Below are 14,620 nucleotides of genomic sequence, written 5' to 3'. Positions count from 1 at the left end.
TGCAGCATATTATCATGTTAACACAGACACTTGAAAAAGACCCAAGCTAAGTGAGACACAGCAACTGAGACGATTAAACAATGATCCCTGTGCACAGGAAAGTTTTCAGAAAGTGGTGAATTTAAGTTGCAAGAAACTTTTGAAGCTGACCATTGTTTTTCTCACTCCGTTCCATGTTATTCATGTCTCCTAATAAGCATCTTTCATTATCATTATCCCTAATAGTGGTTTATTGTATTAGTTACAGTTAATTTAAATGTTACTGAAGCATTGAAAACAGATTGCAGATGTTTTGAAACAGATGTTATTTTAATGTTAAAAACAAAATCATGAATATTTATAGGCCATTATTGCCTGGGTCGCATTAGGCTGTTTAAATAGTAATGTACGGATTTAACTTCTTTTGAAGGGAACATTGCAAAAAAGGTGAATGGAAAAATACTGTCCTCTAAGTGTGTGCAAATCATTCTAATTTTGCTTCAGGTTAGTCAGTTTCTCTTGCAACTCTTTGGAACTCAGTACCATTATATTTTGCTATTCCTGAAACAGCTTACATTTTTCATATTGCATTTCAGAAATTAATCTAGTTAAGATAAAATTTGCAGCACAAAACATTGTCTTCTTAGCCCACTGTTTCAGATAGACTAGCCAGCCCCGTTCACCACTATCAGAGAGACGCTTTGGGGGTGGAATCATCAGTACTAAAACCAAAGAAGGTGAAGGTGAAAGGTACAACTGTATAACTCAGTGTTTCTTGTAGAAATACAAAGAACATGTGTTAATTTCATGCACAGTCTGTCTCAGTAGGGGGGTCATATTTCCTTCTTGATGGAGATAAAGTTAGCCTTTAAGGCATCAATGTAAATTGGTCTTTCATTCATTACAAAGTTACTTAGTTATGGGTATGTAACTCTAAATAACAATTCGACATATTCCACTTTGTCAGTTGCTCTTTGCTGCAAACTGACATAGAAAAAGCAATACTCTACGGCAAGGCAGTTGAGCATGTTTTCCCTAATTTTGAACTTGCTCCCACATTGAGGAGTTGAAAATGTGACTCCAGTGTTGCTGGGTTTGGATCCCCCGTGGGAGAAGCTGTGAAAAAGGAGCCAGCTGAAGGTAAGGAAATCTAATGACACAATATTGCTGTGTCTTTCCCCAGGCACAAAGAGACAAACAGGTATTTGGGGGGTTAGATGATTTATTTCAGAGTCAGTAAAACAATGAGGAAAGAGCAAATATAGCACGAGACCCTCAGCTGATGTAAATCAGCATAATCCATATGTCACTTTGTAACATTCGTTTGACGTGAGAGCAAGTGGCAGCTGGCTCACAGGTATCTCTCCTATAGCGGGGAGTGAGATTCTTGTACATTGACCAGTGCCGCACATAGCAGATAGAATGGTATCCTCTCCTTTCAGTGACATGCACCACAGACATGGAGCAGGGACAGAGGGAAAGGAAGTTTCTAATGGAAATACTCAGGGTTGCATATTTTATAGGATTTCAAGATGCTCTTTTGACCAACGAAGCTGAAAACACACCTGCCGCTCTGCCAGCTGCTTCAAGTCTTTCTTTAAAGGGTGTTTCTCTGATAGAAATGCAACTCTGATCAAATTTTCATGCAGCACCAAACCTCCAGGAGTCACGGCAGAGGACAGACCCAAGCAGCAAAGTGAACTGGCGAGACTAAAGCACTGGGAGCCAAAGGCAATAAGTAGCATAAATACTAAGTCTTCCCTACTTCACAGGGGAGTTGTGGGGCTAAATACATTAAAGACCATGGGCACTCAGACACTACAGAGATGGGAGCTATATAAGTACCTAAGAACATAGGTGGATTAAGGTGGGGAGTGGGAAGGGACAACGATACAACTATCCAGTTGCATTGCTAAAGCATATGCTCTTAATTGGGGATTGCTTGCACCAAAAAAAAAAAAAAAGATATTTTGACATGCACTGCTTAAGATACCCTTCTAAACCTACACTTAGTTGGCCTCTTAAACCTTCTTGACTCTGGCATACCCCTGTGTCCATGGGCACAAAATCCATAACAGATGTGCGTCAATTTAGGCTAACTAGAGAGCCAGAATGCTGGACTTCAGGGGCTAGAGTTCCAGCCAAGAACATAACAGCCACCTATGCATCTGTCTTTGGCTAAAGGGAAAGAATCATCTCCTCTACAACTTACAGGTGAATCTAAAATTGAAAAAAAAAAACCCATCGCTGCTGTGACTGCATAAGGCAAGATTTGGCTATGGCGAACCACAACAAGTGTTTTCAGGGAAGGAGGGCAGTAATATACAACTCTTTGCTTCTCTCCAATGATCTATACACAACAATCTCTAGAAAGGTGCTTATAAGCTTCCCATTAGAATTTCCTGCTAGGTTGGTTAAGTGTGCAAGCCATGTCCGTTGGGTTCTGTGTCGTTTGGGTTGCCAAGAGATGAGCCAGTGTAACACCACTGAAGTCAAGTGTGAAGTCAATGGTGCTCCACCGGTTTACAGCTGAGGATCTAGCCCAGTAATTCTTGTATCAAGGTACGGTGTAGTCATGGCAATTGCACTATTACCGAAGCTGGGGAAATTAACAAGAAAATGTATTTACATTTTAAAATAAACACTTGCTTTTAACCCCCATGCTGAGAAACGGCCTATCCTTCTGACAGAGTGGGTTTGCAGTCTCATTGATTTCCTATTCCAAGCATCACAGAGTGCCTGGTACAGTATATTACATTCAATACGCGGCCAAAAAGCAAGTTTGTTTCGTTTCATGGCAGATTAATACTGATTCACAAATTAATTTTGTCTCTTTGTATATCAAGGGTGTGCAAGACTTATTTAATTTGTAATAAATATAATTATAGAAATGAATGAGCTATCAAGATTTTTAAAGTATGATCCATCAGTGTTGGCATGACTTGTAATCCTGATCATTATAAATAAAATGGGTCTTTTGCAATATGGAATGCAATTTTCCCTGTAGTTTGTCTCATTACTTTCTGACATATGGGTTAATATTAAATTACAATGCCTTAATTTTCAAATCAGAGCTTAATGTGTAAATAAGAGGTTAATAAATAACCTCTGCAGCTGGAGGCCACATTGAGCCTTCATTCAAAAAAATGTTAAATGTGATGTTCTTCTCTTGGTTAAATCATCAGTGTTAGAGCCACAGTCTCCTTCTATGTATTGCAAATGAAAGGCCCAATCAAGGGGTCTGCCAGACATCCTGATCCTGAGCCATATGTGACCTTGAGGATCCTATGAAGGCTACTAGTCTGTTGGAGACTTTGCTTTACTTACCATTGTGCTATAAGGAATGTTTGGTACTTCAGCTTCCTCGTCGTCTTTGAGATGTCTCCCTTAAATGGATTTTATACCCACGTGTTGCATTCTCTGTTTTTCCTGAGATCCCAAGCTCAGAGCTACTTTGTACTTTTCTGTCCTAGCGTCTGTGCCAGCTCATGCAGTGCCAAGGTTTCCTCTCCTTACACTGGTTTGCCAGTTAAGAGTCAATATTTCCAACATACACACAGCCAGCACAGTACTAACTCATTCTGACCATAGGAGAAGAACCGTGCTATCTCAGATCACGTGGTTGAAAAATGACTTCTTCATTTAATTTATCTATTGATCTGAGGCATTTAGCTCCTGAGCCAAAGCCCATTGAAGTCAATGGGTGTCTTTTCAGTGACTGCAAAAGGGTTGGGATCAGGCCAGTTACCTGAAGGCACCGGGATATCGTATGCTGCTTTCAGTAGGATGACCTATGAACCAGGAAAGAAAGGGCTGGCTCAAAAACCTTCTCCTTCATTGAAGCTGTAGGCTGCTCTGTGACCCTGTAGTTCAATTTAGGGAACTTAGCAGGACAAACAGGTACCCAGATGCTGCTACCTTTCATTGACAGGCCTTAAAACCACACAGAGCACCTTCAGAATGGACCAGATCATAGTTTTCATTTGATTATAATGGCCTTGCATTCTTCTTCAGTGACCAGCAGTGAGTAGCCATCTCTATCCTATTGGCAGGATTTTCTAAAGCATTCTGTGTTGCCCTAACTCCACTCCCATTGAAATCAGGGGAAGTTTTATCAACTTCATTGGAAGCAGGGTTAGGCCAAGGTAGTGGACTTTTAAAAAAAATCCAACCTATATTCTATGGGTGAGATGCTCCTTAAGCATCAGAACACAAAGGCATTGTTTAGATGAACCTGGAGTGGATTTGTCAACTAATAACATTAGATCAGCAAACTGGTTCTTCTTGCTACTTTTCTATTCTTATAGGAGAGCTGCCAGCAAGTGCAGTTTTACTATTTACCATGATTAGGCCTTAACAAGTGCAATGCTAACTCCCCCTGCATCATGGTTAGGGCTTTATGCTCCAACATCTCCTTCAGAAATCCCCCAAATAACTTGGCAGGATTAGGTCCAACCACCTTCTTGAAGTCAGCTAGCAGTTTTTAGTCAGGGCATCAAGCTGCTGAGATAATTTTGCAGCTGAATTCTGGCCGTTTGCGCTTATTTTATCCAGGCAAAGTAAGGCTAAAGGAAGCACCCAGTTTTCTAGGAACATTTGACTACGTTCTTTTTTTAGAAAATCCTTAAAACCAAGACACTTGTACTCCCGAGTAAAATGTCCACACATAGAATTTATCGTGCGTAGACAAGCCCTTAAACTGTGGAAGACCAATTGATCTGTGTGTTCTGTCCATTTTCAATCTGTCATTTTTCACTACTGAAAGAATATCAGCAATCAACAGCTGCAAAAGCTCACTGGGGCAAAGCGGTCAAGCTTTTCTGGTAGCCTAATGATTCTGGGTGAGGCAAGGTTACGTTGTAAGGGCTGGACAAAGAGGTCCAGAAAAGAGAGTGTATAAACCAGTCCAAAACCCATCCTGCATCATTCAATGTGATACACAAACATCCACAACTGAAATGCAGCCACTTCTAGGGTGGCCCCTCTTTAACTGTGCACAACACCACCACAGCACGACCCTTCAGGAGCAGAAGTGACTGCCTTTTCCAGTTGAAGCTACAGGAGAAATTTTAGGTAGGCAGAATGTACTACGTTAGCATTTAGCCAGCACTCTGGGCTTTACACCCTACTCTTATGAAGAGGGACAAGGGATACTGAGTCACCTGAACCTGCATTGGAGGCGCCCAGGTGTACTCATCCAAGTAATGAGCCAGCCTATCTCTGCTTAGCCTGAGCAATTTGACAGGGTTACTTACAGCACAAAATAGCATGGTTGTGCCTATTTCAAAAAATTCATCCTGGAGTCTCAAAGTCTGGCCATCTCTTCCTGTGCTGTTCAGTGTGTGTTCCAGGGCTCCTTCAGGGGGCCTGAGACATTTGGGCGTCCTTCTGCTCCAGAAAAAACAGGCTGCACAAAATGTGAAGCCAAGGAGCTAAGCCTGCTAAGCCCATGAAGTGGACATGGCAGGATAGCTGCAAAGAGGGGAGGGCTCGTCGGGTGTTCTAGCGGCAAGAGGAGCAGCACTGGAAGGAGGAAGAAGAGTTACTTAGCACAAATGAGACCATGCACCTGGGAAGGTGGGTGGGCAGGGAAAGGGATTTCACTGGAGACAGTAAGGCTGGGACTGGCGCGTCAACTACTTGATTAGGTTGTGAGGGAAAGTTATGGAAAAGTTCACATACATTTGAGTAAGCATCTCGGCATGTTGAAATGAAATAGATTTCTGAATTGTTTCTCACTCCTTGCTCATTATTGCTGTCTAGCTCACATGGCACGCTTGGAAACCTTCCCACTGGTACTTGGCTTTACGTTTTCTATTCCAGCAGCTATTTCTAGCTCTTCAACTACTACAGTGTGGAGCTGTAGGATGCCAAGTTTGTCACCAGGTTGCATGCTACAGCTCTTTACATTTACATGATAACAGGAGTTATAGCGCAGCTCCTCCTGCTCCAAAAGCCCACGTTCCTATCAATCACTTGTACCAAGGGAGAATCATACATAGCTTTTGGCAGCCAGCTTTTGGCACAGAGTTGAGCAGTTCTGATTCCAACCAGCAGAGGGCAGTGATGTACATATGAATGACAAAGTTCACAATTCAAGTCAGTCAAAATTTTCTAAATTTCGATTTTTTTTTAGTGGAAATTCCTATTTTTTGACCCACTCTAGAACTGGTGAAAGTTTTCAAAATTTGAAATTTCAAAGGGGGAAAAATCGTCAATTTTTCATGGCTCTTGTAATCGTGTAAAACAATCGTTCCATGTTTGAACCATCTCGATTCATAAATGCTGTGATTCTAACCTATGCTCGGTCAAAGCCCATTGCTGGAGGCTTTGACATCCAGTTTTAGATGAGCTGTTACCCTTCAGTGCAGAAATTAGAGCTGGAGTAGACCTTTTAGTTTACCTAGTCCAGTCTCACCAGCGTACACTAGGCGCTGTATGGTTTGCATGTGCTTGGCCCAGTTTAGTACTAAATGATCCAAGCAATGTGGCTTCCCTCCTTTCCTTTGAGACATCACTGGATTTATTTTAATGTGTTTACCTTTTGTCAGAGCTGCTCTGTTTCATCTATCAATAGAGTAAAATTTATACTATACCGTCTTAGCCTTAGGTCACAGCACACAACACACTCAATATAAAACTAAATATAAATTGTAAATCAACACAACTTAGTAAAACCCAGTCCAATTAAAAATAATTAAAGACACAAGACTAGCCCTTCCCTAAAATCAGTAACACCCTTCAAATCACCACTCCTAAAACAAAGCACAAAAATAAGATAAAAAACATTAGGAGCACATTATTTCATTTAGGGTGGCAGTAATCTCTTTTGCACATACTTTTGGTCTTATTTTTGTGGCTGACCCGGGTGACAGCATGTATAACTAAAATGTTCTTCACTGCTCAGCTATTAATAGCTGACTCTGACTGGGGAGATTTGACAGGAGAGCAGAGGTCATCACGTGACCTTTTGAAACTTGACTTCTTGTTCTGATTAAGTTGCAGGGGCAGCTCGGGGGGTGGGGTGGGGAGGCTTATGGGGGCTATAGCCAGTAGCCACCCCAAAATTTGCCTAAGCCACCCACCACCCCATAGCCACCCTGTAGCAGCTGCTGCTCTCCAGCCGCCCAGCTCTGAACGTAGAGTGGAGAGAGTGGCGGCAGCTGACCGGGCACCCAGCTCCAGCAGCGGAGAAGTAAGCCCTGGCAGGGGGCAGGATTGCCCGACAGCAGCCCCTGGCGTGTGTCCCTGCCCACCGCGGTGTGCTGTCCAGGGCAGGTGGAGGGTCTTGGGCTCCCCACAGTGGCCTGGACTGATCCGCTTCAGCCTGGGCTCTTGGTCCCTACCCCCACCACGGTCTCTGCTCCCTGAGCACCATGAAGGCTTTGCTGGCCCAGGAGCAGGATCCCCCCACATGGGCAGCTCTTACCACCTGTGAGCAGTCCTTGTCGCGCACTGCCCGGCTCCGGTTTCTAGCCTATGACAGGACCGGGGGTGAGGCCTCAGGGGGCGAGGAGGACCAGGGGGCAGGGCGACGGAGAGGGGAGTGGCCTCATGGTGAGGGGGGGCTTAGGCCCACCACCCCCCTCCTCCCCACAGGGAAGAGGCTGGTGGCAACCATGTTAAGTTGTTATAAAGTGTAGGGACCAGGGCAATGGTTAGAGACAGGTGCCTGGAAATGGATCTGGGGACAGAGTCAGGTGTCAAGCCAAAGGTCAGAGCTGGATTCAGAGTCAAGATTCAAGCTGGGAGGTGGTGGGGAAAGCCAGAGTCAGCATCAGAGGTAGGGTGTAGGAGCAGAGCCCTGGAGCAAGGCAGAAAAGCAGGAACTGGGAGCAGAAGGGGGCCTGGAGTGAGGAGGGTAGGAGGAGGCTGCAAGGCAAGAACCAGGAGTGAGGCAAGTAGGCAAGGTTCATAGTAGCAGCCAGCCACAACTTCATCTGGTTGCTCAAACAATGTCATATGCCTCTTTCTGGCTTAAGCAGTGTCGCCCAGCCACTCAGTGGGGTTGGACGTCTCCCCCAATCAGGCACTTCTCCACTGGTACAAGTAAAGTAAAAGAAGCAGTGAGAGGCAAAAAGGCATCCTATAAAAAGTGGAAGTTAAATCCTAGTGAGGAAAATAGAAAGGAGCATAAACTCTGGCAAATGAAGTGTGAAAATACAATCAGGGAGGCCAAAAAAGAATTTGAGGAACAGGTAGCCAAAGACTCAGAAAGTAATAGCAATTTTTTTTTAAGTACATCAGAAGCAGGAAGCCGCTAAACCACCAGTGGGGCCACTGGACGATCAGGGTGCTAAAGGAGCACTCAAGGGAGATAGGGCCATTGCGGAGAAACTAAATGAATTCTTTGCGTCGGTCCTCACGGCTGAGGATGTGAGGGAGATTCCCGAACCTGAGCCATTCTTTTTAGGTAAAAAATCTGAGGAACTGTCCCAGATTGAGGTGTTATTAGAGGAGGTTTCGGAACAAATTGATAAATTAAACAGCAGTAAGTCACCAGGACCAGATGGTATTCACCCAAGAGTTCTGAAGGAACTCAAATGTGAAATCGCAGGACTACTAACTGTCGTCTGTAACCTATCATTTAAATCAGCGTCTGTACCAAATGACTGGAGGCTAGCTAATGTGACACCAATTTTTAAAAAGGGCTCTAGAGGTGATCCCGGCAATTACAGGCCGGTAAGCCTGACTTCAGTACCGGGCAAACTGGTTGAAACTATAATAAAGAACAATATTGTCAGACATATAGATTAACATAATTTGTTGAAGAAGAGCCAACATGGTTTTAGTAAAGGGAAATCATGCCTCACCAATCTACTAGAATTCTTTGGGGGGGGGGGGTCAACAAGCATGTGGACCAAGGTGATCCAGTGGTTACAGTGTACTTAGATTTTCAGAAAGCCTTTGACAAGGTCCCTCACCAAAGGCTCTTACACAAAGTAAGCTGCCATGGGATAAGAGGGAAGGTGCTCTCATGGATTGGTAACTGGTTAAAAGATAGGAAACAGGATAGATATAAATGGTCAGTTTTCGAAATGGAAAGAGGTAAATTGTGGTGTCCCCCAGGGGTCTGTTTGGGACCAATCCTATTCCACATATTCATAAATGACCTGGAAAAAGGGGTAAACAGTGAGGGGACAAAATTTGCAGATGACACAAAATTACTAAAGATAGTTAAGACCCAGGCAGACTGTGAAGAGCTACAAAAGGATCTCTCAAAACTGGGTGACTGGGCAACAAAATGAGAGATGAAATTTAATGTTGATAAATGCAAAGTAATGCACATTGGAAAGCATAATCCCAACTATACATATAAAATGATGGGGTCTAAATTAGCTGTTATCACTCAAGAAAGAGATCTTGGAGTCATTGTGCAGGGGGTTGGACTAGATGACCTCCTGAGGTCCCTTCCAACCCTGATATTCTATGATTCTATGATTGTGGATAGTTCTCTGAAAACATCCACTCAATGTGCAGCGGCAGTCAAAAAAGCTAACAGAATGCTGGGAATAATTAAGCAAGGGATAGATAATAGGACAGAAAGTATCATGTTGCCTCTCTATAAATCCATAGTACGCCCATATCTTGAATACTGTGTGCAGATGTGGTCGCCCCATCTCAAAAAAGATATATTGGAATTGGAAAAGGTTCAGAAAAGGGCAACAAAAATTATTAGGGGTATGGAACAGCTTCTGTATGAGGAGAGATTAATAAGACTGGGACTTTTCAACTTGGAAAAGAGATGGCTAAGGGGAGATATGATTGAGGTCTATAAAATCATGACTGGTATAGAGAAAGTAGATAAGGAAGCGTTTACTACTTCTCATAACACAAGAACTAGGGGTCACCAAATGAAATTAATAGGCAGCAAGTCTAAAAAAAATAGAAGGAAGTGTTTCTTCACACAATGCACAGTCAACCTGTGGAACTCCTTGCCAGAGGATGTTGTGAAGGCCAAGACCATAACAGGGTTCAAAAAAGAACTAGATAAATTCATGGAGGATAGGTCCATCAGTGGCTATTAGCCAGGATGGACAGGGATGGTGTCCCTAGCCTCTGTTTGCCAGAAGCTGGGAATGAGCAACAGGGGATGGATTACTTGATGATTACCTGTTCTGTTCATTCCCTTTGGGGTACCTGGCACTGGCAACTGTTGGAAGACAGGATACTGGGCTAGATGGACCCTTGGTCTGACCCAGTGGGCCATTCTTATGTTCTTATGGTTTGGGTGAGCACTGCCAGGGCAACCAGGGCCTGCATTAGAAGCCCATGATCCCTCACATAAAGCTGTGGCAACTCTTTCACATCAAAACTTTGACAAGTGCCAAACAACAGGGAATCAAATCATAGAAGTGTGGGACTGGAAGGGACCTTGAGAGCTCAGCTAGTCCAGTCCCCTGCACTCATGGCAGGACTATGTAATAACTCGTCTATTCGTAACAAGTGTTTGTCTAACCTGGTCTTAAAAACCTCCACAACCTCCCTAGGTAATTTGTTCCAGTCCTTAGCTACCCTGACAGTTAGGACGTTTTTCCTAATGTCTAACCTAAATCTCCCTTGCTGAAATTTAAGCCTATTGCTTCTTGTCCTATCCTCAAAGGTTAATGAGAACAATGTTTCACCCTCCTCCTTGTAACAACCTTTTATATACTTGAAAACTGTTATCATGCCTCACACCTCAGTCTTCTATTCTCCAGACTAAACAAACCCAGTGTTTTTCAATCTTTCCTCATAGGTCATGTTTTCTAGACCTTTCAGCATTGTTGATGCAAAAACTTACTGATACATTTTATCAGTAAGTTCCTTTCTAGGTAGCTAGTTTTGCTTCTTTGAGGCCTCCTGGGAGGTCACAGTTAAGCCCGAGGCTCTTCCTGGGCAATATCTAATGTGGAAACACTTTAGACTAATATTTGTTAGTGCATCAGAGCACTGGTGTCTTTAGACAGATTTGTTTTTGTTTGCATGAGGCCAGTTTTTCAAGGGAATCTTAGGTCCTATTTAGGTACTTTAATAAGGTCCACACTTTCAGAAGTGGTCTGCTGGCCAGAAGTTTGACTCCATTGCTGGAAGGAATTCCCTTTCCACAGCAGCCTGGACTCTGATCTCATCAGATCTCTCAATATGGAAGCAGCGTAGGGCCTTTGAAACTTTTCCTTTGAAACATTTTATTGATGGAACGTTCCCCCCACTAATTGGCAATTTTCACTCCAAAATTTCCTTTTTCATCAAATTTTTTCCAGATTTCATTGAAAACTCACCTCCCCTCCTCATGCAGACAAAAAAATTGTTTCCTGACCAGCTGTAAAGCAGGGTGAGGCCTTCTCAACGTTTGGATGGGTGACCCCCAGCCTCAAGGAAATCCATGGATCCAAGTGGTTTTCATCATTATTAGGCGGCCCACTCCCAAATAAATTAAGCCTGGATTATCCCTAAAATTTAGATGGATTTAGCTATATTGCTCAAGGCTATGAAAATTTTTGCATGCTGTGCAATTTTATTAGGTTCACCTAACCTGCACTGTATATACAGCTAGGTAGCCAAAAGTATTTTTTGGCAACCTAGCTAACCACCTCTCGGAGGGGTGAATTACTTACATTGATGGCAAAATCCCTTCAGTCAATGTAGGAAGTGTCTACACTACCGCAGCATCATTGCTGACCCTTGGTCGTAACATACCCTTAAGACTGAAACAGGATCAGGTGCTGGGCTGTTAGAGGGGCAGTCTTTTGGATCAAATGGAACACCAAGGCCCTTGCCGGTCATTAAGATCTCATGATGATAATGAAAAAAAAAGTGGAAATCCATCAACCTCATCAAAAAACTCACACAGATACAGACAGACATTATCTTCCTCTCCAAGTGCAAACAGATGGACATCATACCAAATGGACTGAAGGTAAAAAATCCATTGCAATCGACATACTGCACTGACTATGGTGAGAGACTGTGCCACACACTCTCAAAGAAACTGAGGAACCACCTGATCAGCATCCTGTACAGCAAAACTGGAGACTCTCATACAAAACCAACCTTCCATACAAACTTCCATGTGGCTGGACTTTACAAAAATGAGACAAGCTACTTACAACGCACACTTCACTTCTCTACAGAGGAAAAAGGACAGTAAACTATCTAAACTCCTGCATGCCACAGGGGGCTACAACAGTGGTACCCTTAACCCACCCAACAATTGTTAATCTATTGTTAATCTATCCAACCACACACACAGCCTGGCGGAAGAGTCTGTCCTATCTCAGGGACTCTCCTTTTACCCCAGCACCTCCACAAACATGATACAGTTCTGTGGTGATCTAGAAGCCTACTTTCGCCATCTCCAACTCAAGGAATATTTTCTACACACCACTGAACAGTGCACTGACCCACAGGAACCCTCCTACCAACACTACAAGAAGAAGAATTCTGTGTGGACTCCTCCTGACGGTCAAAATGACAGACTGGACTTCTACATAGAGTGCTTCCGCAGATGTGCACAGGCTGAAATTGTGAATAAACAGCATCACTTGCCCCATAACCTCAGCCGTACAGAACGCAATGCCATCCACAGCCTCAGAAACAACTCTGACATCATAATCAAAGGGGCTGACAAAGGAGGTGCAGTAGTCATAATGAACAGATCGGATTATGAACAGGAGGCTGCCAAGCAACTCTCCAACACCACATTCTACAGGCCACTATCCTCCAATCCCACTGAGGAGTACCAAAAGAAATGACACCATCTGCTCAAGAAACTCCCTGTTTTGGCACAGGAACAAATCTACATGGACATACCCCTAGAGCCCTGACCAGGGGTATTCTATCTGCTACCCAAGATCCATAAACCTGGGAACCCTGGATCCCCCATCATCTCAGGCATTGGCACTCTTACAGCAGGATTATCTGATTATTTGGACTCTCTCCTCAGACCTTACACTACCAGCACTCCTAGCTATCTTCAAGACACCACCGACTTCCTGAGAAAACTACAATGCATCGGTGATCTTCCTGAAAACACCATCCTGGCCACCATGGATGTAGAAGCTCTTTATACCAATATTCCACACGAGGGTGGGCTACAAGCTGTCAGGAACACTATTCCTGATGAGGCCACGGCACACTTGGTGGCTGAGCTTTGTGACTTTGTCCTCACCTACAACTATTTCAGATTTAGGGGCAACTTATACCTTCAAGTCAGCAGCACTGCTATGGGTACCCGCATGGCCCCACAGTATGCCAACATTTTTATGGCTGATTTAGCACAACACTTCCTCAGCTCTCATCCCCTAATGCCTCTACTCTACTTGTGCTACATTGATGACATCTTCATCATATGGACGCACAGGAAGGAGGCCCTGGAAAAATTCCACCTGCATTTCAACAATTTCCAACCCACCATCAACCTCAGCCTGGACCAGTCCACACATGAGATCCACTTACTAGACACTACAGTGCAAATAAGTGATGGTCACATAAACACCACCCTATACTGGAAACCTACTGACCGTTATTCCTACCTATATGCCTCCAGCTTTCATCCATGACACATCACACAATCCATTGTCGACAGCCAAGCCCTAAAATACAACCTAATTTGCTCCAATCCCTCAGACAGAGACAAACACCTAAAAGATCTTTATCAAGCATTCTTAAAACTACAGTACCCACCTGGAGAAGTGAGGAAACAGACTGACAGAGTGAGATGGGTACCCAGAAGTCACCTGCTAGAGGACAGACCTGACAAGGAAAATAACAGAACGCCACTGGTCATCACGTACAGCCCCCAGCTAAAACCTCTCCAGCACATCATCAGTGATCTACAACCTATCCTGGAAAACAATCCCTCACTCTCACAGACCTTGGGAGACAGGCCAGCCCTCGCTTACAGACAGCCCCCAAACCTGAAGCAAATGCTCACCAGCAACTACATACCATACCACAGAAACACTAACTCAGGAACCAATCCCTGTAACAAACCCCGTTGCCTACACTGTCCCCGCTACTCTACCGACACCATCATAGGACCCAACCACGAGTCACACCATCAGGGGCTCATTGACCTACACATCTACTACTGTGATATATGCCATCATGTGCCAGCAATGCCCCTCTGCCATGTACATTGGCCAAACCGGACAGTTCCTACATAAAAGAATAAATGGATACAAATCAGACATCAGGAATGGTAACATACAAAAGCCAGTAGGAGAACACTTCAATCTCCCTGGACATTCAATAACAGATTTAAAAGTAGCCATCCTTCAACCAAAAAAAACTTCAAAAACAGACTTCAAAGAGAAACTGCAGAGCTACAATTCATTTGCAAATTTAACACCATTAATTTGGGCTTGAATAGGGACTGGGAGTGGCTGGCTCACTACAAAAGCAACTTTCCCTCTCTTGGTATTGACACCTCCTCATCAATTATTGGGAGTGGACCACATCCACCCTGATTGAATTGGCCCCGTCAACCCTGGTTCTCCAATTGTAAGGTAACTCCCTTCTCTTCGTGTGTCAGCATAATGCCTGCATCTGTTATTTTCACTTCATGCATCTGAAGAAGTGGGTTTTTTACCCAGGAACGCTTATGCCCAAATAAATGTTTTAGTCTTTAAGTTGCCACCAGACTACACTTTGTTTTTGT

This window comes from Chelonia mydas, chromosome 11 (genome assembly GCF_015237465.2).
Source record: "Chelonia mydas isolate rCheMyd1 chromosome 11, rCheMyd1.pri.v2, whole genome shotgun sequence".
Taxonomy (NCBI): domain Eukaryota; kingdom Metazoa; phylum Chordata; order Testudines; family Cheloniidae; genus Chelonia; species Chelonia mydas.
This window is presented reverse-complemented; position numbering follows the sequence as displayed.